Genomic DNA, 7,933 nt, shown 5'->3' on the forward strand with positions numbered 1-7,933 from the left:
TGCAGAGCCTGAATTTAATCATCGGCGCACATTGCACAACCCAAATCGAGAGATACCCTACAAAATAATTGGCCAGTGTATTTCCCAAATATCAAGGTCAAGAAGGATTGAGTAAGTGCTTCAAATTAGAGGAAACAAAGAAGACAGGACGAGAAAATGCAGTGTGTGATCCTGGACTGGAACCTGCACCAAAAATAAGGACTTCGGTGGGACACTAGTGAAACTCAAGTAATGTCTATAAGACTACGCATTTCCTGATTCTGGCGATTATACTGTGGTTATGTAAGATATTAACGCTGTAAGAACCTGAGTAGGTGCTTACCCCGATCCTTTGTGCTGTTCTTGTAACTTTTTAAAGTCCGAAACTATTTCACAAACAAAAGGTTTTTTTAAACTACAGATTATGTTGAAGTCAGATTATTTTAAAGAGCCCTCACTAAGCCTCTGTGTTAGTGTCACTTACTGACCTTCTGGTCACCCTTTCTTTTTTTTTTTAAGATTCTTTATTTATTTATTCATGAGAGACCAAGAGAGAGAGGCAGAAACATGGACAGAGCGAAAAGCAGGATCCCTGCGGGGAGCCCGATGCAGGACTCCATCCCCCCAGGATCATGACCTGAGCCAACGGCAGATGCTCAACCACTGAGCCACCTAAGCCCCCCTGGTCACCCTTTCTTCATGCCTCAAAGATGACTTCATCTGTTAATATCCTCTTCCCTCCTTTCCCCAACCCTCTCATCTAAAAATCTCCTCCGCTTCTCAGCCACCTCTCAAATCTTGAACTAAAGTACCCAAACTATAGCTTATTGACCCCAAGTCCCACTCCAAAAACATTGAGTTCGTTGAGACCCCCCCAATTTACTGACATGACCATTTTTCCAGGATCCATCACCTACCCTCGCCCCCAGCACCATACACTGTCTGCCTACTTCACCCACCATATATCCCATGTCCAACACTTTAAATGCTCTCTTGCAAACATTCAAACATTCAACCCCCTTGGCCATCTCACCCTCTGTTCTACTTACCTGCAAAACTCAATGTCACAGAAACTCACTATCTACCCAAACAGCTCAATGTTGCTAGGGGGGAAAAATCATACTAACATGCTGATTGGTGCCATTTGAAATCGTGAACATAGGTGGGCAGTAATATTCAAACAGGCACTAACACGACCAGAAAACCCTTCTTCATGTCCCTGATAAATATGCAATCCCACCATTGAAGAAACCAAGCTTGGGTTGTGTTTAGATCAGTATTTTCAAAGAGACTTCATTGCTGGCATTCCAATAACTGCTGGGAGAAAGTGAAAGTTGGGCACAAAATGTCTTTGTGGTTTACTTTCTTTTCATCTGAATAATTGTACTGTCACCATGCAAACGGAACCAAAAAAGAAAAATTACCAGGACTTTGCAAAATGAATTCTGCAAGTTTTAGGTCAACTCTTGTCTTTATTCACATGCACCAACCAGTCTCCCTTAGCTGGTTGCTGTGCTCCGAAATCAAGTCTCAAATTCAGAGAAGACTCTTGAAAAACAACAGGATGTCAGTGACATAAAAAATATATATTTGGTGTCTGTCTCATTTCCTGGCCCCTGGAATCTCTGAAGTGAGGTGTCTTTTTGAATGCTCATGAGCTGACTAGTGGCTGGGGGCTCCTGGCTAGCGTCAGGACGGGGCCTGGCTGCCAGGGGAACCGGGCATACAATTAGGTTAGAATTTCCTGCCCTACCCCCCTTACCCCCATCCACTTCCTGGAAGGAGAAAGGGGAGAAATTGAGATAATCGCTCATGGCCAATGACTTAATCAATCATGTCTACAGTAATGAAGTCTCCATAACAACCCTAACAACCTTAACTGAAGGGGTTTGGAGAGCTTCCAGGTCGGTGAATATGTGGAGACGGTGGGCAGGCAGTATGTCTGGAGAGAGCATGGAGCCCCCATTCCCCACACCTCGCCCTATGCAGGTCTTTCATCTGGCTGTTCTGAGTTATTATATCCTTATATACTAAACTGGTAATCTAGTATGTAAACTGTTTTCCCGAGGTCTGTGAGCCATTCTGGCAAATTATAGAACTTTCTGGAAGCCCAGGTGACACCTCGGACTTGCCAGCATCTGAAGTAGGGAGGAGGTCAGTCCTGTGGGACCTGATGCTAACTCCAGGTAGTGTCGGAACTGAACCTCACAGCAGGACACCTCACTGCTGTCCGGACAACTGGAGAATCACTCGGTATACAGGAAAAGCCCCACATACTTAGAGACCAGTAATGTGAGTGTTGTGTGTAGAGAAGGAAAACAACATTTTCCTTCCAGAGTCCCTTACACCAGTGCTGATCGAAGGGTAGTACTGGTCCAAAACAAATCAAGTACAGAAGTTGAAAGGAGGTGCCAGGAACACTTCAAGTAACTTGACATTGGTGCAACATCCAAGCACTGGGTATGTGACAAAGGGCAAAGAACATTCCAGGGCTGTCCCACTCGCTGGTGAGCTGTGTGCCAGAGATGAGTAGGAGTCCTGAGCAGCAGAACCATATTACAAGATGCACTGTTTTACATTTCGTCAGCTGTAAAAAAAGCATGTGCAAATCTTAGAAAATGTAAGCATTTCTTTTCACAACTTGTTATAATAATACAATAATACAATAATTTTAATTTTAGTCAAGGTAGCTTTCTTTTAAATTTATGGTTCATACTACCAGCTAAATTAGGAAGTAATTTATGTTGTTTATTAATTTACTTATTTATTTTTACCTGGTTGAAAGATTTAATAATACTTGTAATCATGAGATAGATTTTGGCGTTGTGGTTACTTCCCAGTCAAATAATGATCTTTTTCCTTTTCTTTTTTTAGTTTGAAATAATTTCAAACTTTCAGAAGAGTTGCAAGAATATATAAAGACTTTTACCCCTTACCCAGATTTACCAATTTTTAACATTTTGCCCATTCGCTTTATAATTTTCTCTGTGTGTGTGTGTGTGTGTGTGTATGACCCCTTGAAACCAACCCCCCTTACCCCTTACCCTCCTGTATTTACCCTTTTAAATCAATGCAGTGCGCTGCTCCTTTAATTAAGAAGGTCTTGGTATATTAAAAAAAAAAAACAGATAATCCTAATAGTATGTTTATTAAGTAGCAAAAATCATGTATGACATAAAAGCTAATATTTCGACATGATAAATACTATGATGTGATAATATAGAAGCTGATTGTAAATAATCATTGTCTCTTACTGGATATGATAGTTACTCAAGAGGGGAGTTTCACTGACAAAGTCAGGAACAAGCTCTTAGTTTAAAAAAAAAATAGAAATTGGTTCCTACTTTTTAAAGATGTGACTTGAACAGCTTTACTTACTTCTTTGCCTGGTAACATCAATACTTTTAATGATTTTAATAGTTTTATGCAACATGTTCTCCAGCTACAAATAAGATCTGAGGGCAAAAACGAAAGTTATAATTTGGAAAGACAAAATTTACAGGCTATAATAACATTTACCATAATTTAACAATAATTACCAATACTTTAGATACTAGATAGAATATTTTGAATTTTATTTTCCACCAAAAGATGGAAATGGGTCTTGAATTCATTTCATCAAAAGATGATTTAATTTTAACTATAGCAATACAGGAAATATTGTTAAAATTGATTACTTGTGAAGGATTGGTGATGACTTTTGAAAATATAAACTCCCTTGTCTCAATCTCCATTAAAGTAACAAATGAGCATCTCAAACTAGCCCCTGTGAGCTGATTCTCCTATTATGTAAGTTATTAAAAACAAAACATAGAAACAGCATAATATACATTATCCCCAGAGTAACATCATCATCTAGACTAGATACATTTTAAGAAGGGATCAGATAAATCTAGATTAGACAAATTTTCAATCTAGGTTAAATAAATTTGAACAAGTGAGAAAACAAGTTCACTTATCACGTTTAAAATTTAATATTTGTGCATAGCAAATATTAGTACATTTATAACAAACATTTGATACAAAACTAAAATGCTGGTATCTATCTGTGGCATTTGTTCACAACTGCATTTAGGCATTTAACATGGGAAGATAGCTATCCCACCCTAACAGTTTGTTCAGTTTTATTTACATTTGCAGTGAATGATGGATATTTTTTATTTTCTTTCTACTTTTTGTTCTGATTATATTTATTAAAATTATATTCTTTGTTGAATCTAATAATTAAGAATTGCGACTTGTATTCTGTGTGTATTTTTATATAACTTTTCTAATAATTTTTTGTTGTATTTTACAAAAGTACTGGTGCACAACCAATTGGAGAGATGACATGTCTTTCACCACAGGTAATTTGAGCAGCGCTGCTGTCGCCTTTGACAGTCCCTAGATGGCCACTAGGTGGTGTCCAAGGATCTCCTCATCGACTTAGCCTGTGTGGCCCTTGGAATGGCATCTCCAACTGAGAAGGAACAGGCACTTTGCTATGAACTTTTCCAGCGTTATCTGGCAATATTGTCATACCTTTCCTATTTGTCAAGCCCACAGAGAAGGCAATTCAGTCTCCCTTGTACGGGACATTTGTAAATGTTGAGATGGACCCAAATGAAGACGTGTATTTTCATATAAATACATTTTGCTAATTGTTGCTAATAGGCTTCCTGCATGAACTGAAGCATGTCTATACACTAAAGCTGTTAGAACAACTGTCATCAAGAAGATTCTCTTTAAGATTCTTTGTCCGATAATAACAGAAGCCAACTACATCCAGGTCAAATTACAAAGGAAATCTATAACAAAGCCTTTTCAGTGTTCACAGCTCCCAGAATCAGCAGGACAGTGGAACAGTGGGAGGGAATTCTGAAAAATAACTGGCTGAAATTAGTCCACAGAACAGATTCAAGAGGCCACATGCCTTGCATGTAGCTCTCACAAATATGAAATATGAGATCCACGTTCAATAGAAAGACAACCTCCCCACATTAATAGACGGCCCATGACACTTACTGCTGTTCCCTCAGGAGCCACTCACAACAGAATAGTCCGATATTTAAAGATATGCAGGATTCTATTAAAAACACAAATGAAGTATGTAAAGCTTTCCATTCACAGGTATGGAAAGCCATCCCCGATGAGCCCGGCCATAACCTATGACGGACATCGAAGTTCACCAAAGCAAACCATTCCTTTGGCCACACTGGCAGGGTCATAACAAAGACTTCCTTACCACCAACACTTTTATAAGTTGCCAAGTCCTTTACCTTTCAATACATTCCTTCCTTGTAAAACGATTTGCACCAGTGGGGCAGACAGCAAAGAGAATAAAAATCTGTCTATGGCAGAAGTTGACCTCTCACATGATGAACTGTCAAGGCTTCCAAGCCTGCCACTTGCGACTACAAGCTAATGTCCGAGTTGTCTACCTGCCTTGACAATTTACTCTGGCCATTTTTCCAAAGTTGCCAACATCTCCCACCGCTTCCAAGTATAGATTCCCTCATGAAACAGAGCACTCCTCTGAAACCTTTCATAAGCCAAAAGGGTGGAAAGCAAAGAAGCGATCACCATTAATTTATAATGGAAAAAATCTGGAGCATTCCCAGGCACAAAAAAGTAGCCTTAAGCTTTTCTGATACCTCAGTACCCATCTTGCTAACAGCTGCACAGAATCTATCAAGATAAAGCACAGACGTTCACAGACACAGTTCAAAGCTCTGGCAGCTTGATGCGGAGATGCTGCGTGTAGTTCCCAGGGAAGCCGCTGGGTGGCGCCACCCTCACTGCTCTGGGTGCACAGGGCCTCTGTAAGAGCTTGCTGCAAAACACTGAGCACTATTTTTGCTTTTTGTCTTTATATATATAATTTTTATATGTATATATAAAAGAAAATCTTCCTTGAATTTCTTTCAGTTATCCAAAACAGGTACAAGGTCTCTTGTAAAAGTGAAGTGGCCTACTGCGACCTTTTGAAAAGCAGAAGATACCTGCACCCAAACATCCTCCTCTTCCTCTCCGTTTGCCAGAGCCACTTGGCTAACCACTGCAGAGGCTGGATGTGCTGGGAACCTCTTCCTGGTCAAGTGGCAGTGGCAGTGACAGTGGCAGGCGACTTCTAATCATTGATGCACAGCAACATGAGATTGCCGCTGATCTCAGGTTCCTCCTCACGACCTTGATTCTCTGGTACTGAGATGGTGAAAATTTGCGGCCTGGGTAGAGAGGAGTTTGCCCAATTAAATTGGTGGACCCAACTTTGAAGAACTTTTCTTCCTTGGGAAATCGATCGTTTTTAGTTGATGACTTTAGCAGTTGTTTCTGGTCATTAATATGACTGTTTTTAGAGGCCACTCTTCGCCAGGAGAACACACACGGAGAAAATAACTAAAGGAAGTTCTTCGCAAGGCCAAAGGAAAGGTTTGAAGACACACTCACTTGATCTTCCTTTGACTTTAATCCAGAGGACCAAGCAACAGAGCTTTCATCCCAGTACTAGTTCTCTCTAACCCTATCTGCCTGTTATCACTCAGGTTCCCAGTTTGAAAAGACGCACGTAAATTAGGCTAATTCAAGCAGTGTGTTCATTAAAATAGATTATTTATAAAGGTGTGGGCAAAAGGCACGGGAAAACCAAAGGTCACCATGCTCTAACACGGAACTGGTAGCAATGGAGGAACTGTTACCGTCCACAGCCAAAAGAGGGGAAAGAGCAGTTACTGGAACCCAAAGGAAGAAATTCACATAGAAGTCACCTTGAGAAGAGCAGTGATGAGAAGCACAGCAGGCCTGAAGCGATTCCATTCCACCCCTTTCTCCTTCCATGATGGACCAAACCCAACCAGAAACTAGAGAGGATGGCCTGTTGATGTGATCCATACATACGTATCAGCCTCCCAGGACACAGAACAAGGTACAATGGATCTGGAGGGAGATGGAACATGTAACACACACACACACACACACACACACACACACACTCCCCATCATCCTCTCTGGTCCTTCATCTGGTAGGACTAAGCCCCCACCACAGGGTGGGCATGAAGTTCTATCAACTACCGTGTCGTTACAAGTCGATACTGATTTTTCTCACACTCCCACCTAAACCTAAAGCTTTAGCCAACACTGGTGTTACCCGTATAACTTATTTCAGAGAAAAGGCCTGAAACTAATATCACACTGTATGTGAACTAACTGTAATTTAAATTAAAACTTGAAAAAAGAAAAGAAAAGAAAAGAAAGAATGAGAAGGGAGATGAGAAACAACCGAGTAACATAAACCACTGCTGCGACGCTCCTGACGTCTGCAAGGCCTGTGACGGGTCACTGTGGCTGCCCTTTCCCACCGTCCACTCATGGGCTCCTTAACCTCCCCCAGCACCTTGGCCAGACCAGGGTTCAAACTCTGCGTCGCTCCAGCGTCTGGGACACTTGGGAGTATTTTATGGGTTGTTGCAATTTTTCATTCACCAGGACAACTGGTCAAGGGGATATAAAAGGTCATCAATAAATCTTAGGTTTCCATAGTTCCCCATAGCCCAGCTTCCTCTAGACAATCAAGATCAGTTAACTCAGCTGACACAAGTCCACTGGTTCGGTGGCATAAGTCCAAGACGGCCAAGGGCAATGTCCACCACCAATTCACTGGAACCATTCCTCCCTCCCACACTAAGTCCCCCAAACTTAGCCGCTTCTCAAAGAATTAAGAGTGGGGGGGATCCCTGGGTGGCACAGCGGTTTAGTGCCTGCCTTTGGCCCAGGGCGCGATCCTGGAGACCCGGGATCGAGTCCCACGTCGGGCTCCCGGTGCATGGAGCCTGCTTCTCCCTCTGCCTGTGTCTCTGCCTCTCTCTCTCTCTCTCTGTGACTATCATAAATAAAAAAATAAAATAAAAAATAAAAAAAAAAGAATTAAGAGTGGGGGAAGGTAGCCTTAAATGAAAGATCTGGCAATTACCTTAAC

The 7,933-nt window shown here is 41.3% G+C and overlaps 1 long non-coding RNA gene across 1 annotated transcript; it reads right to left on the reverse strand.

Moving 5' to 3' along the window:
- Positions 1–1,418: 1,418 nt before the first annotated feature.
- Positions 1,419–7,656, reverse strand: LOC144313030 (uncharacterized). The gene is made up of 2 exons (XR_013378705.1): positions 3,358–7,656; positions 1,419–2,566 (listed from the first exon to the last, which is right to left on the reverse strand). It is a non-coding gene; the product is annotated as an uncharacterized LOC144313030 (long non-coding RNA).
- Between the last annotated feature and the right edge of the window lie 277 nt (positions 7,657–7,933).

This window comes from Canis aureus, chromosome 4 (genome assembly GCF_053574225.1).
Source record: "Canis aureus isolate CA01 chromosome 4, VMU_Caureus_v.1.0, whole genome shotgun sequence".
Classification (NCBI taxonomy): Eukaryota; Metazoa; Chordata; class Mammalia; order Carnivora; family Canidae; genus Canis; species Canis aureus.